The following is a 26,678-nucleotide window of genomic DNA, read 5'->3' as shown; positions in this document are numbered from 1 at the left end:
GGTTCTGCGACCATGTAGGCTGCAGATTCCTCGACTTGTGTCATAGGGTGGTGGGGTTTTGGGTTCCGCTAAATATGTCAGGTGTCCACTACACGCAGGAGACGGCTACACGGGTAGCAGGGGCTGTGTGGCGTGGACTGGGCGGTTTTTTAGGTTAGACTGTCTCAGGAACGATCAAAAAGGGCACCAGTCTCAAAGAGTACTGGGCAAAGAAACGACGAGAATCGACCAAGCAACAGTCGGTATTGTAGTTGTAAATTGTCGTAGCTGTGTTGCAAAAGTACCAGAGCTTCAAGTGCTGAAAGAAAGTACTGAAGCTGAAATCGTTATAGGAACAGAAACCTGGCTAAAGCCAGATATAAATTCTGCCGAAATTTTTACAGAGGCGCAAATCGTGTCAAGAAAGGACAGATTAAATAAAGTAGGTGGTGGTGTGTTTGTGTCTGTTGGTAGTAGTTTACCTTGTAGTGAAGTTGAAATAGATATTCTTGCAAATTAATATAGGTAGAGGTTATACCCAACAGCCGTACCAAAATAATATTGGCTCTTTCTTCCAACCCCCCCCCCCCCTCCGACTCAGATGACATAATAGCTGAACTTGAATCTAATTACAAACAAGTATCCCACTCATACAGTTATAATTGGTGGAGACTTCAATCTACCCTCGATTTGTTGGCGAAAATACATGTTCAGAGCTGGTGGAAGACAGAAAACATTTTCCGAAATTGTACTAAATGTTTTCTCTGAGAATTACTTTGAACAATTAGTTCATGAGACCACACCAATTGTGAGTGGTTGCGAAAACACACATAATCCTGATCTAATAGGGAGCGTGATGACGGATACAGGGATTAGTGAACACAAGGTCATTGTAGCGAGCCTCAAAACCATATCAACCAAAACCACTAAAAATAAACCCAAAATATATCTATTTAAATCAGCAGACAAAAATTCGCTTGATGCATTCCTAAGAGAGAGTCTCTATTCCTTCCAAGCTAATTATGTAAGTGTAGACCAAATATGGCTAAAATTCAAAGATACAGTATCGACAGCAATATATAGATTCATACGACATAAGTTAATAAGAGATGGGACTGATCCACCATGGTACACAAAACACGTCAGAACACTGTTGCAGAAGAAACGAAAAAAGCATGCCAAATTCAGAAGAACGCAAAATCCCCAAGACTGGCTAAGTTTCATGGAAGCTCAAAATTTAGTGCAGACGTCAATGCGACATGCTTTTAATAGTTTCCACAATGAAAAATTTGCTGTGATTTTTATCTTAATTTTATTGTAACTTGTAATAACACACATACTTAGACACAAAATAAAAAAAACACTATACACACTTCATATGTTGCTATGTCAATCTACCTTACAGATATATTTTATTTTTATATAAACTCTTAGATGTTAAGCACTATCCTTTTTTTTAAAGCACACACAGTAAACATTGTATTTTACTTGCTCTGCACCTTTGAACATCCTCCCTTAAAGTACAATGATTATTTTTAATGATTCTAAATCACAAGCTTCACAAATTTAGTTATCACACAGCCATGGTAATTGTTTCATAATAGCATTCCTAAATTTCTCAAACTTTGATCTTTGTACAGCTTTGGTCAGTATGTCTGTTAATTGTTCTTCCATATTACAATATTTTATCTTGAACAAATCTTCTATGTATTGTTCGCTAACATAGTGAAATTTTACATCTATATGTTTGCTTCGTCTAACCAACTGTCGTGATTTGATCATTTGGATAGCACTTTGATTGTCTACATGAAGAATGATTTTCACTTTTCTTCTGGTTAACTCTTGTATTATGGTATTGATGTGTTTCATTTCTTTGGTGCATTCTGCTGCTGAAATGTATTCTGCCCCAGTTGATGAAGTAGCTGTCACACTTTGCTTGTTGGAACACCAACTAATGGGAGCACCATTATAAAGAACTATGTATGCACTTGTACTTTTTCTGTCTCTTAAATCTTGTGCACAATCGGTATCACAATAAACATTTGGACGAATACTGTCATCTTCTTCACTTTCTTTTTTCTTATAGAAAAGACCATAATTCTTGGAACCTTGTAGATATCTAAGAGTTTTTTTACATTTTTGTAAGCCCTATTCTTGGGGTCTTCTGTGAAGCGGCTCTCATAATTTACTGTAAATGCAAGATCTGGTCTGGTTTTACATGAAAAATAAATAAAGCTTCCTATGGCTTCACAATATGCAAATTAAATGTGTTTGTTTTCTTAATTTTCTTCATTTGTCTTTCCCTCTGGAAGTAATGGAATCTTCATGGCCTTACAGTCAGTCATATTGAATTTTTCTAGTACTTTCTTTGCATACTGTTCTTGGTGTAAAAATATTCTGTCCTCAGGCTTCATTATTTGTATCCCTAAACACATATCTGGATTTTCTACCACAACCATTTCAAATTTCTTCTTTATTTTCTTTAGTATATTTTCAATTTTCTCCAAGACTTTTCCTATTATGATTCTATCATCAAAATGTATAACCATGTACATTTCTTCAGTTGCATCTTTAAATATGTACTGATCTGATTTCAAGTGAATTACTCCTTCTGATTTTAGGAAATCTGTCAAAGTTTTTTTCATCTGGATGAGGCTTGTTTATATCCATACACAGCTTTTTTCAAAACACAGATTTTTCCAGCTTCTTTGTTTCCTTCATATATCTTCATAAAAATTTTATCATCCAGTTTCCCATAGAGAAAAGCTGTTTTGACATCAAACACTCTCATATGGATGTTTTTCTCTGCTGCCAGCGCAAACAACAGTCTCAAAGAACATATATCTTCTACTGTGCTGAATAATTCCTTGAAATCTATATCCTTTTCTTGTTGACAACCTCTGATAACTAGTCTGGCCTTATATCATCCATTATCTTTGACTTTAAAGATCCATTTGCTTGTTAAGATTTCTTCCCCTTTTGCTTTCTCTGGACTAGCCAACTTCCATATTTCATTCTGTTGAAGAGATCTCTTTTCATCTTCAATTGCTTTTAACCAATTATCTTTGTCTGGACCACTCATACATTCTTCATAGGTAAGTAAAGCTGTTTCATAATCATTATATTTTACAGGTTTTTTCAAACTAGTTCTTTTCCTAAGGTTGGAGTTTCTTGTGTCTTCATTGCATGTTATTACTTCTTGATTTTCTTCTCCTTGATCTTCATGGTCTTCTATTTCATTTTCTTGATTCCTAGTATCTTTTGATAGTTCACCAATAACAAGATTTTTCTGTAGAATTTCTTTTGTTACTTTCTGCTCAAATTCAACATCTCTTGACACAACAATATTTCTTCTTTCTGCATCAAACAGTCTGTAGCCATTTGGTACATAACCATCAAAAATGTATGCATTACTGCTTACATCTAGTTTCTTCAAGTAGCCTAAATTTTTGTCAAAAACTCTTGATCCAAAAATTTGAAGTCTTGACAGATTTGGTATTTTCCCAAATCACTTCTCTGCAGGTGTGGCGCTTTGATTCATAGTTGGGTTTCTATTGATTAAGTATGTAGCTGTGAGCTCTGCCTCTCCATAGCTCTTTCTTTAGTTTGCTATCGAATATCATAGCTCTTGCCTTGTTCATTATTGTCAGATTTAGTCTCTCTGCTTTCCCATTGAGCTGAGGGCTATAAGGAATACTACAGTCTAGCACAACTCCTTTTCCTTCACACCAATTCTTAAACTCACAGCTGGTGTATTTACCACCTGTATCACATCTTATTTTTGACACTTTTGCATTGAACTTATTTTCACTTTCTAACACATATCTTCTTATGAATGTTTCAGCCTCTGACTTATATCTTAACAAGTAGGTGACACAGAAATGAGTGAAATCATCTAACACTGTCATGTAATACCTATATCCATTAAATGTTGGGGGTTCCATCTCTCCACAGATATCAGTATGTACGATTTCAAGAGGTCTTGTTGCTCTTTCTCTCACAGTAGAAAATGCTTTTCTTGTTAATTTACCTCTCGCCCAAGCTTCACACAATTGTTCTGCTGAGCATAAACTATTAGGAATTCCTTCACACATTCTCTTGATCTTTGAAGTACAGCTTATGCCTGGATGACATAGTTTCTTATGCAATTCTTGTTTTCCTTTTTGTGTCAGTTGTGATTGCATTCCTGATTTAATGTTCACTTCATACAACCCATTTCTTGCTTTTTGTCCTTTCAAAACAGGTATTTCACCTTTATAGATTTGAACAAAATGTTTAGTAAATACGACTGTACAATCTTTTTCAGTGATTGCATTTACAGACATCAGATTTCTGCTCAGTTCAGGAACATATATAACATCTTTTAGCACACAGTTATCTCCTACAAAGTTTCCTGTTGCAACTATTTTCATTGATCCTCCTTGTTCGGCAATTTTTACAATACTATCATAATGTCTGACATTTGTTAACTTCCACTTCATTACACAAATGTCCTGTACATGCACTATCAACAACCATAACCATATCTTCTTTCTCATTGGTTTCTTGTGAAATCTTTCCTTTGTTACATTGATATGCAATATGTGCAGTGTCTTCCATCTTCTTTTCTTCATCAGTGTCTTGTTTCTTGTTTTCTTGAGTGACTAGATCTTCTTCTATGTCTTCAAAAGTGCAAAATGATATTCTTTTGCTGTCTTTGTTCTTAAAATAACAATCTTCTTTCTTCTTCTTTGTGGTTAGTCTTTTTGAAACGAGAACAGGGCTTATAAGATCTCAATTTTGGTTCTTGAATATTATTTTTATTTTTAAAGTAGCACTCTTCTTCTTTGTGATTACTCCTCTTGCATATAGAGCAGTGTTCTCTCTTCTTTGGCTTCTTGCATTCTCTTGCAAAATGTCCATGGCCACCACAATTTTTACAAATTATATTCCCCCATTAACCATGGACCTTGCCGTTGGTGGGGAGGCTTGCGTGCCTCAGTGATACAGATGGCCGTACCGTAGGTGCAACCTCAACGGAGGGGTATCTGTTGAGAGGCCAGACAAACATGTGGTTCCTGAAGAGGGGCAGCAGCCTTTTCAGTAGTTGCAGGGGCAACAGTCTGGATGATTGACTGATCTGGCCTTGTAACATTAACCAAAACGGCCTTGCTGTGCTGGTACTGCAAACGGCTGAAAGCAAGGGGAAACTACAGCCGTAATTTTTCCCGAGGACATGCAGCTTTACTGTACGATTAAATAATGATGGCGTCCTCTTGGGTAAAATATTCCGGAGGTAAAATAGTCCCCCATTCGGATCTCCGGGCGGGGACTACTCAAGAGGACGTCGTTATCAGGAGAAAGAAATCTGGCATTCTACGGATCGGAGCGTGGAATGTCAGATCCCTTAATCGGGCAGGTAGGTTAGAAAATTTAAAAAGGGAAATGGATAGGTTAAAGTTAGATATGGTGGGAATTAGTGAAGTTCGGTGGCAGGAGGAACAAGACTTTTGGTCAGGTGATTACAGGGTTATAAATACAAAATCAAATAGGGGTAATGCAGGAGTAGGTTTAATAATGAATAAAAAAATAGGAGTGCGGGTTAGCTACTACAAACAGCATAGTGAACGCATTATTGTGGCCAAGATAGACACAAAGCCCATGCCTACTACAGTAGTACAAGTTTATATGCCAACTAGCTCTGCAGATGATGAAGAAATTGATGAAATATATGACGAGATAAAAGAAATTATTCAGGTAGTGAAGGGAGACGAAAATTTAATAGTCATGGGTGACTGGAATTCGTCAGTAGGAAAAGGAGAGAAGGAAACATAGTAGGTGAATATGGATTGGGGGGAAGAAATGAAAGAGGAAGCCGCCTTGTAGAATTTTGCACAGAGCATAACTTAATCATAGCTAACACTTGGTTCAAGAATCATAAAAGAAGGTTGTATACCTGGAAGCATCCTGGAGATACTAATAGGTATCAGATAGATGATATAATGGTAAGACAGAGATTTAGGAACCAGGTTTTAAATTGTAAGACATTTCCAGGGGCAGATGTGCATTCTGACCACAATCTATTGGTTATGAACTGCAGATTGAAACTGAAGAAACTGCAAAAAGGTGGGAATTTAAGGAGATGGGACCTGGATAAACTGAAAGAACCAGAGGTTGTAGAGAGTTTCAGGGAGAGCATAAGGGAACAATTGACAGGAATGGGGGAAAGAAACACAGTAGAAGAAGAATGGGTAGCTCTGAGGAATGAAGTAGTGAAGGCAGCAGAGGATCAAGTAGGTAAAAAGACGAGGGCTAATGGAAATCCTTGGGTAACAGAAGAAATATTGAATTTAATTGATGAGAGGAGAAAATATAAAAATGCAGTAAATTAAGCAGGCAAAAGGGAATACAAACGTCTCAAATATGAGATCGACAGAAAGTGCAAAATGGCTAAGCAGGGATGGCTAGAGGACAAATGTAAGGATGTAGAGGCTTGTCTCACTAGGGGTAAGATAGATACTGCCTACAGGAAAATTAAAGAGACCTTTGGAGAGAAGAGAACCACTTGTATGAATATCAAGAGCTCAGATGGAAACCCAGTTCTAAGCAAAGAAGGGAAGGCAGAAAGGTGGAAGGAGTATATAGAGGGTTTTTACAAGGGCGATGTACTTGAGGACACTATTATGGAAATGGAAGAGGATGTAGATGAAGATGAAATGAGAGATAAGATACTGCGTGAAGAGTTTGACAGAGCACTGAAAGACCTGAGTCGAAACAAGGCCCCGGGAGTAGACAACATTCCATTAGAACTACTGATGGCTTTGGGAGAGCCAGTCATGACAAAACTCTACCATCTGGTGAGCAAGATGTATGAGACAGGCGAAATACCCTCAGACTTCAAGAAGAATATAATAATTCCAATCCCAAAGAAAGCAGGTGTTGACAGAAGTGAAAATTACCGAACTATCAGTTTAATAAGTCACAGCTGCAAAATACTAACGCGAATTCTTTACAGACGAATGGAAAAACTGATAGAAGCGGACCTCGGGGAAGATCAGTTTGGATTCCGTAGAAATGTTGGAACATGTGAGGCAATACTAACCTTACGACTTATCTTAGAAGAAAGATTAAGAAAAGGCAAACCTACGTTTCTAGCATTTGTAGACTTAGAGAAAGCTTTTGACAATGTTGACTGGAATACTCTCTTTCGAATTCTGAAGGTGGCAGGGGTGAAATACAGGGAGCGAAAGGCTATTTACAATTTGTACAGAAACCAGATGGCAGTTATAAGAGTCGAGGGACATGAAAGGGAAGCAGTGGTTGGGAAAGGAGTGAGACAGGGTTGTAGCCTCTCCCCGATGTTGTTATTCAATCTGTATAGTGAGCAAGCAGCAAAGGAAACAAAAGAAAAATTCAGAGTAGGTATTAAAATTCATGGAGAAGAAGTAAAAACTTTGAGGTTCGCCGATGACATTGTAATTCTATCAGAGACAGCAAAGGACTTGGAAGAGCAGTTGAACGGAATGGACAGTGTCTTGAAAGGAGGATATAAGATGAACATCAACAAAAGCAAAACGAGGATAATGGAATGTAGTCAAATTAAATCGGGTGATGTTGAGGGTATTAGATTAGGAAATGAGACACTTAAAGTAGTAAAGGAGTTTTGCTATTTAGGGAGTAAAATAACTGATGATGGTCAAAGTAGAGAGGATATAAAATATAGACTGGCAATGGCAAGGAAATCGTTTCTGAAGAAGAGAAATTTGTTAACATCGAGTATAGATTTAAGTGTCAGGAAGTCGTTTCTGAAAGTATTTGTATGGAGTGTAGCCATGTATGGAAGTGAAACATGGACGATAACCAGTTTGGACAAGAAGAGAATAGAAGCTTTCGAAATGTGGTGCTACAGAAGAATGCTGAAGATAAGGTGGGTAGATCACGTAACTAATGAGGAGGTATTGAATAGGATTGGGGAGAAGAGAAGTTTGTGGCACAACTTGACTAGAAGAAGGGATCGGTTGGTAGGACATGTTTTGAGGCATCAAGGGATCACAAATTTAGCATTGGAGGGCAGCGTGGAGGGTAAAAATCGTAGAGGGAGACCAAGAGATCAATACACTAAGCAGATTCAGAAGGATGTAGGTTGCAATAGGTACTGGGAGATGAAGAAGCTTGCACAGGATAGAGTAGCATGGAGAGCTGCATCAAACCAGTCTCAGGACTGAAGACCACAACAACAACATCTTTCCTTTTATTTTTGTAAACCCAACATCAAAGACAATATTCTCTTCTTGATTATTGGTTTTCAGTCGTTCCTCTTCTTTCATAAGCCTTGCAATTAGATTTTCGATAGTCTTCTCACCACTGGGTGACGAATCCCATGCTGGAGAAAACTGTTTGTATTCTTCTGGCAAAATAGACAATATCTTGGGTATGATCATAATATCCATGATTTTTTCTGACTGGAGACAATTCAGTTCAAATACTATATTCTGTAGTGCACTTATATTACTAGCTATGTGTTTGGTTTTATCGTACTTGAAACTATAAAATTCTTGAAGCAACTGCTGAGTTCTATGCGATGCACCTCTTTTATAAATTGCTTTATCATACATTGCCTTGGAAGTTTCACAACACAGTACATGTGGCTTTACCTTTTTATCAATTGTTCTTGTTATAAAATGTTTTACCTTGCTGTCCATTTTTTGCCATTTTGTCTGTTTTGCTAAAGTTTTGCAATTTTCCAGTGTTTCAGTTCCATCCATAATAAGACACAGGTCTTGCATATTAAATATTCTAATTTCAACATCCCACAGATTGAATGTACTACTATCTTTAAGCACTTGTATATCACGAAATTCTTCGTTTTCTTGAAACATCTTTAACTGTTTTTCTTCCTTCTTCATGTCTTCTATTTTTAGCTTTTCTATTTTCTTATTGCATTGGGCCCATAACCTGCTGTGATTTTATCTTAATTTTTTATTACTTTATGTGAATGTAATAACATACATACATAGACACAAAGTAAAAAAACACTGTACATACTTGATATGTTGCTATGTCAACCTACCTTACAGATATATTTTATTTTTATATAAACTCTTAGATGTTAAGCACTATTCTTTTTTTAAGCACACACAGTAAACATTGTATTTTACTTGTTCTGCACCTTTCAACAACATTGTCTCAAAATATGGTAGAAAACCCAAAGAGATTCTGGAAATATGTAAAGTACACAAGTGTAAGAAACAGTCAATACCGTCACTATGCGATAGTGATGGAAATGTTACTGATGATTGTGGCACTAAAGCGGTGTTACTAAATACAGTTCTCTGTAATTCCCTCACGAAAGAAGACGAAGTAAATATTCCAGGATTCGAAACCAGAACAGCTGTCAGCATGAGTGACATAAAAGTAGATATCTCAGGTGTTGCAAAACAAATCAAATCACTTAAGAAACGCGTCATCCAGTCCAGATGGTATACCAATCACGTTCCTTTCAGAGTATGCACACACAATAGCACCTTTCTTAGCAATCATGTGCAACCACTCACTTGACGAAAGGTCTGTTCCTAAAGACTGGAAAGTAGCACAGGTCACACCAATATTCAAGAAAGAAAATAGGAGTAACCCATTGAATTATAGACCCATATCACTGACCTCAATTTGCAGTAGGATTCTGGAGCATATACTGTACTCGAACATTATGAATCACATTTGAAGAAAATGACTTATTGATACATAACCAACACAGATTCAGAAAATATCGTTCTTGTGCAACACGGCTAACTCTTTATTCCCATGAAGTAATGAGTGCTGTCGACAAGGGATCTCAGATCGATTCCATATTCCTAGATTTCCAGAAGGCTTTTGATACAGTTTCTCACAAGCGACTATTAATCAAATTGCGTGCATATGGAGTATTGTCTCAGTTATGTGACTGGATTCGTGATTTCCTCTCAGAGAGGTCACAGTTTGTAGTGATGGACGGTAAATCATCGAGTAGAACAGAAATGACATCTGGCGTTCCTCATGGTAGTGTCATAGGCCCTCTGCTGTTCCTGATTTACATAAATGATCTAGGTGATAATCTGAGCAGCCCCCTTAGATTGTTTGCAGATGACGCTGTAACTTACCGTAGTAAAATCATCAGACAATCAGTTCCATTACAAAATGATCTAAGGAGAATTTCTGTATGGTACGAAAAGTGGCAATTGGTACTAAACAAAGAAAAGTGCGAGGTCATCCACATGGGTACTAAAAGGAATCTGATAAATTTTGGGTATTTGATAAATCACACAAATCTAAGCGCTGTCAATTCGACTAAATACCTAGGAATTACAATTACGACCAACTTAAATTTGAAAGACCACATAGATAATACTGTGGGGTAGGCGAAACAAAGACTGTGCTTTCCTGGCAGAACACTTAGAAGATGTGACAAACCCACTAAAGAGACAGCCTACATTACACTTGTCCTTCCTTTGCTGGAATAGTGCTGCATGGTGTGGGATACTTACCAGGTAGGATTGACGGAGGACACCGAAAAAATGCAAAGAAGGGCAGCTCGTTTCGTATTATCGTGCGATAGGGGTGAAAGTGACACTGATATGATACGCAAGTTGGGATGGCAGTCACTGAAACAAAGGCGGTTTTCTTTGCGTCGAGATCTATTTACGAAATTTCAATCACCAACTTCCTCTTCCAAATGCGAAAATGTTTTTTGACACCCACCTATGTAGGGAGAAATGATCATCATAATAAAGTAAGAGAAATCAGAGCTCGAACGGAAAGATTTAGGTGTTCCCTTTTTCCCACGCACTATTTCAGAGTGGAATGATAGAGAAATAGTATGAAAATGTTTCGATGAACCCTCTGCCAGGCTCTTAAGTGTGAATTGCAGAGTAAGCATATAGATGTAGATGTACTTTTATTGCATATTGTAATAATCACCACTGTATGTATGTCATGTTTTTTATAAAATCCCAATTTTTTGAATGTTGTATTTATCTGTATATACTTATTTGTAGATAATAAGACATCTGCCCATTTATATGGGTCAGGTGCTTTTGACTAGTACCTTCCGCAACTGGTGGCTGTTTTTATTCCAGATATTAACATGGTCTTTGCGTTAAACACGTTGGATGTAAAAACTAGAGTTAGTAACATTAATGACTTCACTTTTAAATAAACGTTGAGAAGTATTACTTTCGATATTGTTACGAAATGTCCTTGCAAAGGTGTGGCACTGTTACGTGACACACAATCCTTTTTTCTTACACAAGGGAGTACAAATTCTTTAAAACATGAGCTTTCTTATTTATATAAGGTATTTGGTTCGATGTCTGTGTAGACAATACATACACTCCTGGAAATTGAAATAAGAACACCGTGAATTCATTGTCCCAGGAAGGGGAAACTTTATTGACACATTCCTGGGGTCAGATACATCACATGATCACACTGACAGAACCACAGGCACATAGACACAGGCAACAGAGCATGCACAATGTCGGCACTAGTACAGTGTATATCCACCTTTCGCAGCAATGCAGGCTGCTATTCTCCCATGGAGACGATCGTAGAGATGCTGGATGTAGTCCTGTGGAACGGCTTGCCATGCCATTTCCACCTGGCGCCTCAGTTGGACCAGCGTTCGTGCTGGACGTGCAGACCGCGTGAGACGACGCTTCATCCAGTCCCAAACATGCTCAATGGGGGACAGATCCGGAGATCTTGCTGGCCAGGGTAGTTGACTTACACCTTCTAGAGCACGTTGGGTGGCACGGGATACATGCGGACGTGCATAGTCCTGTTGGAACAGCAAGTTCCCTTGCCGGTCTAGGAATGGTAGAACGATGGGTTCGATGACGGTTTGGATGTACCGTGCACTATTCAGTGTCCCCTCGACGATCACCAGTGGTGTACGGCCAGTGTAGGAGATCGCTCCCCACACCATGATGCCGGGTGTTGGCCCTGTGTGCCTCGGTCGTATGCAGTCCTGATTGTGGCGCTCACCTGCACGGCGCCAAACACGCATACGACCATCATTGGCACCAAGGCAGAAGCGACTCTCATCGCTGAAGACGACACGTCGCCATTCGTCCCTCCATTCACGCCTGTCGCGACACCACTGGAGGCGGGCTGCACGATGTTGGGGCGTGAGCGGAATACGGCCTAACGGTGTGCGGGACCGTAGCCCAGCTTCATGAAGACGGTTGCGAATGGTCCTCGCCGATACCCCAGGAGCAACAGTGTCCCTAATTTGCTGGGAAGTGGCGGTGCGGTCCCCTATGGCACTGCGTAGGATCCTACGGTCTTGGCGTGCATCCGTGCGTCGCTGCGGTCCGGTCCCAGGTCGACGGGCACGTGCACCTTCCGCCGACCACTGGCGACAACATCGATGTACTGTGGAGACCTCACGCCCCACGTGTTGAGCAATTCGGCGGTACGTCCACCCGGCCTCCCGCATGCCCACTATACGCCCTCGCTCAAAGTCCGTCAACTGCACATACGGTTCACGTCCACGCTGTCGCGGCATGCTACCAGTGTTAAAGACTGCGATGGAGCTCCGTATGCCACGGCAAACTGGCTGACACTGACGGCGGCGGTGCAAAAATGCTGCGCAGCTAGCGCCATTCGACGGCCAACACCGCGGTTCCTTGTGTGTCCGCTGTGCCGTGCGTGTGATCATTGCTTGTACAGCCCTCTCGCAGTGTCCGGAGCAAGTATGGTGGGTCTGACACACCGGTGTCAATGTGTTCTTTTTTCCATTTCCAGGAGTGTATTTTATTTGGTTAAGTTCATTGAATATCATTTACTCAACGTAAATTTCCCTGTTTTAGTTGCTGTTAAGTAACATATTTAACATATGCAATGTGGTACAATTGAAAGTTGAGGCATTATCTGAAAATTCTTACGACTGTTATTCAATATCTCATCAGATGTTAAGAATTTATCACTTCTCTTTGGCAAAACTTGGCTTTATGGGTCGTATTTAAGAAAATTAATATTATGCAGCAAAGGTGGCCAACAGTGGCAATAATCCACTGATCTTAATATTGTATTACCCAAGAAAGATTACCAATTTTTCACAAACAAAAGAATATTTTTTTGAACTTTACAGTAATAAATGTATTTTCAAGCACAAACCAAGGAACTATGGTTGTTACAGATCTTGAGAGCTACATGTTGAGCAAAATAGTGTGTCCATTCAGGGCAGCGGTACTAGCCAGAGAGATGAAACATTTTTATCAAAACAAAAAATTTGCCATCTACTTTTTACAATGTCTTTGTCTCTTTCTGCGAGATCACACACACACACACACACACACACACACACACACACACACACATACACACTACTCAATATTACATTCTTGGTTCAATTCACCTTCTGAGTTAGATGTGGGTATTTTGTAATGTCCATTTAACGTCTATACTAAAGTCAGTTCCAGGCGGCAGTACAAACTATGTAATGTGCATGCAGAATTGAACCAGTATGGTTGACAGAGACAAAGACAATTTTTGAGGAAATGTTGCAGACTGGAATCATTTGCCGGTCTGACAATTCAAGGTTTTCGCCCCGACGTCTTGACCACAAGCAACATGGCCTGAGGAAACCTTGTTGCAATTATCGTGCCTCAAATGCAAGAACAGTACCAGGCAGGTATCCAATCGCCAACACATAGGACTTCATGTGTGTAGTAGTTGGTGAAAACCTTTTTAGCTTCCACGACTATAAAAAAGCATATAACCAGAAACCAGTAGCGTATAGAAGCATACCAAATTATGCAGTCATTACACCACTTGGTGTATTTGAATTTTTAACGTGCCTCTTGGCTCCAAAGACGTCGCTCACATATGGCAGTTTTTGGTGAATAACATACTCAAAGGACTTTCATTTTGTTTCACTTATTTTTACAATATCTTAGTGTTCTCTGCACTACTCAAGTGCATGAACAAAATGTGTGCGAACTATACTAATGGCTGTTTGACCATGGAATAGTATTAAACAATAACAGATGCTTCATTGGAAAGACTCACTTCACCTTCCTGGGCCATCGTGTTTCGCCAACAGTATACAAATGCTGATAAAGTTACAATGCTAAAGTATCTACCCAAGGAAGCAGATATCAGAAACTGTGACAGTTTTTGGATACGGCAAATTTGTACCACCATCACCTCCTGGCAATTGTGGCTATACAGACACCACTCACGGATGCACTCACAGTCCATGATGCCAATGGACACAAACCTGTTCAGTGGGCACCTGAAATGGACAAGGCATTATGTGACATCCAGGTGAGCTTAAGTCAAGCAGTGATACTCACTCACCTGATATCTCATGTACACTTAACTATACTCCTTGATGTAAGTTAGCCAACAACTGGAGCAGCGCTCCACCAGCCTACATCACTCAAATTACTCAAAGAATGGTAAATAGGGGAAGTAATTTACGTTTTAAAACTTCGGAAAAATGCTCATGTGGTCAGGATGATGAGCTTCTGATGCTATTTACAGCTCTTACTCCAGATGACAAAGATATTATTATGATGAAGGAAGGTAAAGGCAGCAACAGAATGAAATGTTACAGCTCTAAAGATATATGTACCTTCTCTAAGACTTTAAGGAATAAATCTTATTTCTCACGCGAAAAGTGCTTATGTCAGTATTTCAGCCACATTTGGTAAAGGGAAGTTGCAGGTTTTTCAACTATTTAACCAGTCCCCACTTCTTCATAACATTCCACAAGTATTCAGTGACCCAATTTCATCTTCTGAGGCCACAGCAAAAGCTAGAGAAAAATTCATCCTCTCTGCCTACATAGGAACAGGAAAGAGCCCTAGTGATGACACTTAAAATCATATCAGATTTTAATTTTGTAATGTAGCATACTTATGGACCAGGCAATCAATGCTGTTATACTCTATCATTTGCCACCCACCATTTACACAGCATGCCTACACTCCAAATAAGTGTGTATACAAGGCCAGCTTTGGTTTGGGTCCAGTCTGGACCCCAGACACTGAGGGTGGAAATAATGAAACTCACCTCTCTCTCTCTCTTTCTCTATCTATCTATCTATCTATCTATCTATCTATCTATCTCTCCCTCTCTGTCACTCTCCAGTTTACATGAAACAAGAGCTCAACACAGGATATTACTACTGACTTTTTGCAACTCAAGGCTGTGGAAGGAAATGCAAGTGTGTGGAGGTTGGCATACATTGCATAACAATGTGTAACAGCTATCGGGGACAAAGTTGCACTAACATGGCTTGCAGTGATTTGACACACGATCTGGAGGATGGTTTTCTGTAAGTAATTGTAAACAACTGTTTGATAGTCCAACAGATATTGTGGTATTTTCGTCATGTAGGTGTTGTACATATGATTATTGTAAATGTATTATAAAGTCAGTAACTGTTGATTAATTCTGCAATAATTCTTAATTTTCATGACAAATTATTTTGATTCCAATATAAATATTGAGGTACATAATACTGAAGAAAAAACTGTATAGCAGAATTGTTCTGAGTCAATAAACGTCAGTTTTAAAAGGAGTTTCTCTCTTTTGACTTTCATATTTTGGTACCAACATTTAATAGCTACATATACGTTTCTATACATATAAAACGCAGGTAGTGGTGGAGAAACAAGAGAAAAATTTAGCTGAATTAAAATCGAAATTGAAAATTATGCCAAGCTCATAGGCTAATGGCTTTTTAATCTTCCAGATGGAATGTCTCGATTAGTGATTATCTTGCTTAAAACATGCATATGACATTCTTTGAGTAGAATTTCATTATAAATATTTTTTTATAATAGATGTCTTCGAAAAACGAACTAAAAATTGGAAAAAGATATAAGAAAATGAATTAAGAGGTGGGGCAGGGATGCTCACCTGCTAGGGCGGCAGCTTTTCTGTTTATTACTACCATATCTCCTAAGAGTGTTCTCCCAAAGTTTCACATCTTTACAAATTATTTCCTCCATTTTTCCTAATGTGCCTGGGGTAGCAAGTAAACAAACACTGGGAGCCACTCAAGTTTTTCTCTAAAAGTCTGCAGCCAGCCCAACAGTAGTGGAGTGCATACAACAGAAAACTGTTAACATCTACGAGGCAATCAATTACTTCCAATTTCAAATAGATGCTCGACCAGCACCTATTTTTACAGATCATGGAACAATTATTTCGACGTTCAAGAATGTCTATATCGTTAACGTCAATCTGTTGTAGAATTATGGAACGTGTTTTATGCTGAAGAATTATGACTTTTTGGAGAACAAAAATATCCTTTATAAAAATCAACATGGATTCTGTAAATAGAGATCTTGCGAAACTCTGTTTTCAAGAGATCCATAGGGCTCTAGACAACAGCGCTCAGGTTGATGCCATGCTCCTTGACTTCAGGAAGGCATTTGACACCGTTCAGAATCGCTGTTTAGTGAAAAAAAAGAAATTATCGAGTATTAGACCAGATTTGCGACTCGATTGAAGACTCCTTGCAGAGAGAACACGTTCCTTGAAATGGAACAAAATCGATAAAGAAAATGTAATTTCTGGAGTATCCCAAGTAAGTGTGATACAACCATACAGTTTACAATGTACGTAAATGATCTAGGAAGCTCTTTAAGACTGCTCGCAGATGATGCAGTTGGCTATATGCAGCTAGCAATGTCAGAAGATTGCAGGGGATTGATGCAGTGTTGTTCATACTTTGCACTCATACATAGCACACTAAGATATGGTATCATAGTTTGGGGGAATACCAGTTTGGCCAAACACTCGTTTGTGCTTCAAAAGAGGGCAACAGGGATAATCAGAGGTATGTCACACAGAAAACCATGTAAAAAAGTTTTCAAGGAACTACAAATCATGACTCTACCATGTATCTATATTTATGAAAGTATATGTTTTATGAAGGTGCATCAGGAAAATTCTTTGTTAATCAGTCATAACTATAAAACGAGAAATAGAGACGACTTTCATAGAGATAGTCGCACAAAAGCTATGTATCAAAAAAGTGTTCTTTATCATCCAAAAATTTGTTTAGTGCACTACCAAAGGAAATTAAAAGCATACCAATATTCCACATATTCAAAAAAAGAACTTAAAAATGTCAATTAGAAAGAGTTTTTATAGTGTCAAGGAATACTTACATCACCAGCATTCAATATACAGTAGCTTATTTCCTTCATCCTAATGACCCAAAATGGTCATTGAAAACTAATTTGTATTCATTTATTATTCTAATTTAGCATATTTTGAATAATGTTATGTGTATGGTTTCATATTATATGTAATAATATTTTATTTATGGACATATAATTGTAAATCTTTTCATGTCCTATTTTCTAGGTAAGCCAATGTATAACAAATCCTATATTATTTTTATAATGATGAGATAGTAGGATGCTAAGTAAATAAATAAATAAATGGTGCAGGCTCTGGCAGCTGACTCTGAACGTAAATAAATTTACCATATTGCGCATCTAGAGGAAAAGATATGCACTACTGTATAACTACACTATTGATGACGAATGGCTGGAAACAGTATCTACCGTAAAATATCTAGGAGCAACGATCCAGAGCGACCTTAAGTGGATTGATCGCATAAAACAAACAGCTGGAAAAGCAGATAATACACTGAGATTCAAAGGAAGAATCTGATGGGAATATAACTCATCCAAGGAGTAAGTGGCTTACTAAGCGCTTGTTCAAGTGATTCTTGAGTATTGTTAATCAATATGGGACCCTTGCCAGGTAGGACTGACAGAAGAGATTTATTACAAGATCCAACGAATAGCGGCAGGTTTCGTCACGGCATCGATTTGTTGGTGCGAGAGCGTTACAGAGATGCTCAAGAAACTCTAATGGCAGACATTACAAGACAGGCGTTCTTGTTGTGAAAAGAAAATGTATACAGGTAGTAAATGAGTGATGAAGCTAATGATCTTGTGGCGTTGATAGGTCATATCGACCATAGACAACATTAATCTTTGGGACTCAGGTCGCTCTTCCGAGCCGCCATGTTAACTTAGTCTGTTCTTATACCTTGTACTTTGTGCACGTGTATGATAATTGTCGAAATATACGTATGTGCAGACATTAATGGGGACAATTTATTCCATATGCCGCTATTCATATCCTGTTCCCATACTGGTGACCTGAAGTTTCTACGTCTTCCGCGACTTCCGCGCCGGGTTTTGTAAATCAACAGGTTATGCGCATGCCGCCATGACCACCTCACTCAACGCTTTGTTCGAAGATTTGGAAGCCCAACTACGACCGCGAGGCCCCTTCAATCCTTCGCCAACTGCCATCTCTCCATTACTCCGTATTGATTTGCGATCTCTAAGCACGTTAACATCAAACTTTGTTGTTCTACAACAATCACGTGCTACACCATTAACTCAAACAAAGGACTCAGGTTTCGTGTCGCTGGACTGTGCTCGCCAACATTTGAAGTGTGAAGTGGATAATATTCAGAACTGTGTACCTGCAAATCGATCGTATAATGTTCAAAGTGATCTACATTCACACACGTACAGTTACTGTCGTGCCGTGTGCAACGCTGCCATTTGTGCAAAACGCACCTGGCCACTATCAATCGCGACCTGTTCCGGTTTTGCCTCATTTGCAAACTATCGATGGATATTTTCGTGCCCAAAATTCTCCTTTATCACCCCCCAGACTTGTTGCTCAACTTTTCGGCCACGTGGGTTCGAGTACATCTTTCGGAGTTTCGCCTTCCAGGGGCGTCTTACCACACTGCAGTGATCTTCCGTAAGTTACACTGGTAATTCATAGTCCGAAACCATGGGGCATGTTTTCAACATGTGCAGAGAACTCACCCTTTTGTCACACGAGTTACCAACCCACGCCCCCTGCCTCCCCCCCCTCCCTCCCCACACACACACTCGCAGGGGGGCCCGGTTCCGATTGCTCAGCCGCTCGCCTCTCCCACAGCTCCGTCTGTGTCTGCCGCGCCGGCCTTCCGCGTTATTCCCGAGGTGGGCATATTCAAATCAGTATCTGTAACTTACGGTCCAGTTTACGGGACCCCTACATGTATCGCACAACTACTCGTTCCTACGGTACCGACCACACCAGCCGCGTAATGTTTTCGTGACACGTCAAGGGCAATGCAACCTGCCATTGCTACAGATGTTCTTGCCAGTAACACACCCACGCCTACTGCAGTATGGCCTCTCCTACCATGGACCAGCCAGTTTTCCGAGGGACACCGAAGCCACCTTCGTCCCCTCCCCCAGGTCATCTGCTGAAGTTGCCACCTTTATACGAAGACAACCCTGTATTATGGTTTGCGCTTGTTGAACACATTTTCGAGTTGCATCTCGTGTCCAACGACAACTCTAAAGTCCTGTGTCGCTTCACGCACCTCCATGATCACTCGGACTTAATTTGCGATCTACTCCTTTGCCTCCAGTGACGTACGAGTTCACGAAGAAAACGATCATGGAACGACTCGCCTGCTCCCCACATGAATTAATCATCAATATCTTGTACGAGGAACATCTGGGTGAACGAATTCCATCACAACTCTGGCGCCGCCTTCGGTTACTTGTAGGTGAGCATACCATGCCAGACGTCACTCTGTGGACGGTGTGGTCTGCCAAATTGCCTACCGACCTACAGATCCAGCTGCTACCGCACTCCTTTGAGTCAATCGGCTCTCGTCTCCGCATCGCAGACCAACCGTATTCATTGCCACGGCGACACTAACCAGCTCACCACTCACCACTAGTTCGCACAACTGCTCGTGCTTACCGGCCATGTGCTGAGAGAGGCAGGGCTCGCTCTACCTCCACGCCTGCTACATTGCCTGGCAGTACCCACTCGCTCTCTCCACTGTCCGAGCACTACAAGGTTGGCCACACATCATACGTGCCAGTATACATGCCGGAACAAATGAACGAGGACAAGCCTCCTCCACTGCCGCAGTCACCACCACCACTGCATTCGACTCAACCGTACTGATGGTACCGCAAGATTTTCGGTGATAATGCCAAGAAGTGGCGGTTATCTTGCCAGCACCCAAACGCCGACTGCAGGACCTAAAAGACTCTGAGCCCTGCGGGGAACCTCACAGGTGTCCTCATACATTGCACTCCGTCCACTCATCAACCCGCTCGAGCAGTCGTTTATACATGGCTGACATTTCCTCGCGGCTCGTTTTCCTAGTCGGCACTGGTGCTGACGTGTCTATCATACCTACTTAGACAGCTCCCCCCGTGTTTTCACCGATGAAGTCACTTCTACGAGGTGTCAATGCACCAATGTTACAAACCTCAGGCTCTGTCCCAAAGTTATGGTGCACATATCTCCTTCTCTGTGTTTTCCATGGTCTTTCTACATTGCTGACATCGATGAACCAATTCGCGGTATGGATTTTTTGTCCCATTAGAATCTCTCTCCAAATGTAGTTCATGGCTCAGTGCTTCACCATCCCACTAACACTGAGATACTGTGCTCCAGCACTTATGTTCCATGTTCTGTCTCTCCCACGACATGTGAGTTGGTATGCAAGTGCTCCACCCTCCTGGGCGACATTGTGGCCTGCATCACTAACCTACTGTCAGAACACGACTTGGTGGCACAACTCCACCTGGAAAATGACGAGCTGAAACAACGAATAGCACACACTTACAACGAGCTCATCACGGCTCATACCTCGCTGCTGTAACTGCAGTTCACAGTCCTGCCACTTAATTGTGTTTCTCCAGAAGAGACCAGCTCTGACACTCATCAGGTCAGTCCAAAAACATTAATTGCGTCTGACGATCTGCGTCCAGTAGACTCCGCATCCCCGACGCGCTCGCCACGTTCACTGCCATATGTGTCAGACAGCGCGCGTGATACGAGCTCGCCCCCCAGGCTGGCAGCCACCTCGCGTGTTGATAAACATTCCCCCTCTCTCCGGGTACCAAGTGCAAGGTTGACAGCAGACACTCGCCGTGCATTCCCACCCGCTCCATGTTGCACGCACAGCCACGCTCTCCAAACAAGCACACGCCACACTCACGTACTAGACATGTGACGTTCCTGCTTCCTTTTCCCACTCACACCAACAGCTACGCCTTGTCGCACTCTACCTATCCAAAAACTACGTGTCAGGACATTGATCACTCTCATGTGCAGTTCTCAATTTCTTCCATCACTGACAGAACGACACACAAGATAGTTACCCCTGCCGGCCCTCCTATTAGGCACAAGGTTAGACGCCTCAACCCTATTAAACTGCGCGCAGCCCGGCAGCAAATTAACAAACTTTTAGAGGCAGGTATCCGGCAACCGTCAGACAGCAACTGGTCTTCACCGATCCACCTCGTCCTCAAACATGATGATTCTTTCCGAATGTGCAGCGACTACAGACATTTAAACGCTTGTACTGTCATGGACAATTACCCTGTGCCTAACATAAATGATTTCACTCATATGTTATCGGGCGCTACAATCTTCAGTGTTATTGACTGTAAACGTGCCTACCACCAGATTCCTGTAGCGCCGGATGACATCCCTAAAACAGCTATTATCACGCCACTTGGTTTGTTCCGATACAACTTCCTGCCATTCGGCCTACAAATCGCGGCGCCAGCGTGGCAGTGTTTCATTGATTCCATCTTACGACAGTTAGAGTTTTGCTTCGCATATCTGGACGAAAGCAAGTCAGCTGAGGGACAGAAAATCATTTATCCATGGTCCTCTAGACCTTGAACTCTAACGACGTCGAGGTCAACAAAGAAAAATTCCAGCTTCGTCAGCCTTCCGTCACTTTCAGCGTCCCAAATCTCGCGTACACGTCATGATTTCACTGCCGCCCCCTGCTACTTACAAAGAACTCCGACGTTTCCTGGGCACAATAAATTACTACCGTCGTCACCTGCCTTCTGCCGCCGCCGTGCAGGCCCCACTGACAGACTCACTGTCATCTAAACAGACTTCAGGACGCAAACCCGTTCGCTGGATTGCTCCTATGCTGGAGGCTTTCAATACATTAAAGACTTCTTTAGCTCATGCCGTGACACTCGCCCACCCCGACCCCTCGGCCGAGTTGTTCACTACGGACGCCGGTGACATCGCAGTGGACGCGGTACTATAGCAACGCAAGGCAGACACAGTTTACCTTCTTCATTTCTTCTCTAAAAAACTATCAACAGCTCAGAAGAAATACTCCGCTTTCGATAGAGAACTTGCGGTGTACGAGGCCGTCAAACACTTCCGCCCCGACGTGGAGGGTCGCTCGTTCTTCATCCTCACGGATCACAAACCACTCGCAGACGCTGTTTGCAACCCCCCTCCCCCCGAGGACTCACCCCTCGGGGTTTCCGTCACTTAGATCTAGTCTCCCAATTCACAACTGACGTTCGATACATCAAAGGCATGGACAACATTGCCGGAGATTGTTTTCGCGGATCAATACTATTTCACACGTCATTGACTTATCCAACCCGGCCGCCCTAAAAAGCATCCGATGAGGAATCTCAAGCTCTCCTCACGGTCCCTCTAACATCCCTTGTGTTTACTAAAGCTAAATTCCCCGACATTGTGGATGAGGTGTGGTGCGACTCTTGTACCAGTACCTTACGCCCGTTTCTCCCACCCTCCCCCTGCTCTGGCAGGCCTTCGACGCTCTGCATAACCTCGCTCACCATGGCACCTGCGGCACTACACAGCTCGTCTCTGAGCGTTTCGTTTGGAAAAACATAAACCAGGACTGTCAGACCTGGGCATGCAGCTGCGTCCCCTGCCAACTCAACAAAATCGGCCGCCACACCACCCCACCACAGGGCAAGTTCGACATCCCTCCTGGACGATTTCATCATGTGCATATCTATCTTATCGGTCCTCATCTACAGTTGGAGGGCCACAGATACATTCTATCCACAATAGACCGCACATACCACTGAGTAGAGGCAGTCTCCTTACCTGACATGACTGCCGAGACCTTGGCAAAGGGTTTTAACTTCTCATCGATTGCTATGTTCGGTTGTCCAACCATCAGGGTCGGCAGTTTGAGTCTTCCCTGTTCACCATTTTCTGTAACGTCTGTGGCATAAAGAAAATTCACACCACAGCCTACCACCCACAAAGCAACAGGCGAGTGGAATGGTGGCACCACACTCTAAATATGCTGCTCAGGTGCCACAACTGCCTCTGGTCCAAAGCACTTCCGTGGGTACTGCTCGGCCTCTGTTCAACTTTCAAGCCCAACTTACAGAGAACTATCTCAGAATTCGTTTTCGGGGGGATCCCCGTCCTACCAGGGGAACTCATTCAGCCTCAAGTACCTGAAGACTACCCCCCTCCCCGGATTTCATAAGTTGCATGTGCACCCACTTCAAACATGCACACCTGCACCCACGTATCAGCCACTCCCTGCCAGACACTTATGTGCCAACTGCTCTCAACACTTGCTCCCAAGTAATGCTGAGAGACGATTTGGTCCGACAACCTCTGAAACCACCTTATCTCGGCCCCTTTAAAGTCCTCCGGCAGGGCGATACAACTGTCGACATCATTGTCAAAGACAGTCCGCAAACTGTTTCGTTACACCGACTCAAACCAGCATTCGTGGACCCTGACGTCCCTCTGCTGGCTCAGTCTAATTCTCCTTACAACTCTCCCACCAGTCTCCCTCCCGCCGTGGAGTCTGACAATGTTTCTCTTCAGACCACCACGCCGTTTTGTTCAGTCGACGCCTCCCCGTCGCCTTTTGCGGGTTTCTTGGACACTTCACCCTCCACCCCGTGTGCGGGTTTCGTTGCTACCTCATCGACTATGGAGACACCCTCTCCGATGGTTACCCTGTTCTGCAATGTACCACCACAGCGCGTGGACGACATTTCAATCGTCACTCTCGACGACAGTCTTCTCATTCTACTCACAGACACCGCGGCCCCGTCGCCCAACGACCAGTTAAACATCAGTGTTGTGCATAGCCTCACCCCCCCCCCCCCTCGTGAGTGCGACCCGACGACAATTCGCGCCTTCATCTCGCCAGACAGCTCGATTAGCATCCGGGTGTGCCACACCTACACCCCATCGTCCGCGTGTTAAAACCAACCTGCTCTCGAACTGTCCGCTGCATCGTACATCCTCGTTGGCTCAGCGACTTCAAGGTGGAACTGCCTCCCATCGCACCACCTCCGTACCCCGCCCCGGTCGGGGTGGAGGTCCCTGTTGTGCGTCTACCAGCTCGTACGACCACCAACAGCATTGATGCCCACATGGTCTTCTCTCAAGACTCAAATGCGGTACTCCATACTGGGGGGGTGGGGGGAGGGGTCTGTGTGACGTCGGTAGGTCATATCGACTATAGACAACATTAATCTTTGGGACTCAGGTCGCTGTTCGGAGCCGCCATGTTAAATTAGTCTTGTACTGTGTGCACGTTTATGATAATTGTCGAAATATACGTAGTGCAGATATTAGTGGGGACTGGTTATTCCGTATACTGCTATTCGAATCTTGTTCCCATAATCTCGTTGTAAAACGGTAATAAGGTAAGTGAAATACGCTTTGTAAGTGTCAATGTAATTAATGCATGTGGTTCTCTTAAAGAAAGAATGGTTGCTAAAGAAAAGAAATGTGTTCCCAAATTACCAATAGTTGCTATTTGTAAACTGCTGGGAGCTGATGATGAGGTAAACAGTATGATGAGTCTAGAAAGAATTCTTGGCGTTGACAGTGAAAATAACAGTTCTCACAAAGTGGTATTCAATCGAAATATGCATACAGTATTCCTTTAGTATGATAGTAATGCTCATTACTTTTATGTATATTTGATGCAAAAATATGACTGCATTTGTGTCATATGTGGGTAGAAAATACAGAAATTCTGTTGTGTTTTACACTGATCTGAGAAAGGTTGTGGAATGTATGATGATGTTGCTATTTGGGAAGCAAAATAACAGATGATGGTCGAAGTAGAGAGGATATAAAATGCAGACTGGCAATGGCAAGGAAAGCGTTTCTGAAGAAGAGAAATTTGTTAACATCGGATATAGATTTAAGTGTCAGGAAGTCGTTTCTTAAAGTATTTGTATGGAATGTAGCCATGTATGGAAGTGAAACATGGACGATAAATACACTCCTGGAAATTGAAATTAGAACACCGTGAATTCATTGTCCCAGGAAGGGGAAACTTTATTGACACATTCCTGGGGTCAGATACATCACATGATCACACTGACAGAACCACAGGCACATAGACACAGGCAACAGAGCATGCAAAATGTCGGCACTAGTACAGTGTATATCCACCTTTCGCAGCAATGCAGGCAGCTATTCTCCCATGGAGACGATCGCAGAGATGCTGGATGTAGTCCTGTGGAACGGCTTGCCATGCCATTTCCACCTGGCGCCTCAGTTGGACCAGCGTTCGTGCTGGACGTGCAGACCGCGTGAGACGACGCTTCATCCAGTCCCAAACATGCTCAATGGGGGACAGATCCGGAGATCTTGCTGGCCAGGGTAGTTGACTTACACCTTCTAGAACACGTTGGGTGGCACGGGATACATGCGGACGTGCATTGCCCTGTTGGAACAGCAAGTTCCCTTGCCGGTCTAGGAATGGTAGAACGATGGGTTCGATGACGGTTTGGATGTACCGTGCACTATTTAGTGTCCCCTCGACGATCACCAGTGGTGTACGGCCAGTCTAGGAGATCGCTCCCCACACCATGATGCCGGGTGTTGGCCCTGTGTGCCTCGGTCGTATGCAGTCCTGATTGTGGCGCTCACCTGCACGGCGCCAAACACGCATACGACCATCATTGGCACCAAGGCAGAAGCGACTCTCATCGCTGAAGACGACACGTCTCCATTCGTCCCTCCATTCACGCCTGTCGCGACACCACTGGAGGCGGGCTGCACGATGTTGGGGCGTGAGCGGAAGACGGCCTAACGGTGTGCGGGACCGTAGCCCAGCTTCATGGAGACGGTTGCGAATGGTCCTCGCCGATACCCCAGGAGCAACAGTGTCCCTAATTTGCTGGGAAGTGGCGGTGCGGTCCCCTACGGCACTGCGTAGGATCCTACGGTCTTGGCGTGCATCCGTGCATCGCTGCGGTCCGGTCCCAGGTCGACGGGCACGTGCACCTTCCGTCGACCACTGGCGACAACATCGATGTACTGTGGAGACCTCACGCCCCACGTGTTGAGCAATTCGGCGGTACGTCCACCCGGCCTCCCGCATGCCCACTATACGCCCTCGCTCAAAGTCCGTCAACTGCACATACGGTTCACGTCCACGCTGTCGCGGCATGCTACCAGTGTTAAAGACTGCGATGGAGCTCCGTATGCCACGGGAAACTGGCTGACACTGACGGCGGCGGTGCACAAATGCTGCGCAGCTAGCGCCATTCGACGGCCAACACCGCGGGTCCTGGTGTGTCCGCTGTGCCGTGTGTGTGATCATTGCTTGTACAGCCCTCTCGCAGTGTCCGGAGCAAGTATGGTGGGTCTGACACACCGGTGTCAATGTGTTCTTTTTTCCATTTCCAGGAGTGTAGTTTGGACAAGAAGAGAATAGAGGCTTTCGAAATGTGGTGCTACAGAAGAATGCTGAAGATTAGATGGGTAGATCACATAACTAATGAGGAGGTATTGAATAGAACTGGGGAGAAGAGGAGTTTGTGGCACAACTTGACTAGAAGAAGGGATGGGTTGGTAGGACATGTTCTGAGGCA

The 26,678-nt window shown here is 42.7% G+C and overlaps 1 protein-coding gene across 1 annotated transcript in view; it reads right to left on the bottom strand.

Moving 5' to 3' along the window:
- Window positions 1-26,678, bottom strand: part of LOC126203935 (microspherule protein 1) — a 354,642-nt gene that overhangs the window by 56,004 nt on the left and 271,960 nt on the right. The window lies entirely within an intron of this gene.

Source organism: Schistocerca nitens, chromosome 9 (assembly GCF_023898315.1).
Source record: "Schistocerca nitens isolate TAMUIC-IGC-003100 chromosome 9, iqSchNite1.1, whole genome shotgun sequence".
In the NCBI taxonomy this organism is placed as follows: Eukaryota; Metazoa; Arthropoda; class Insecta; order Orthoptera; family Acrididae; genus Schistocerca; species Schistocerca nitens.
The sequence above is the reverse complement of the archived record's forward strand: the minus strand, read 5'-3'. Positions and strand labels throughout refer to the sequence as shown.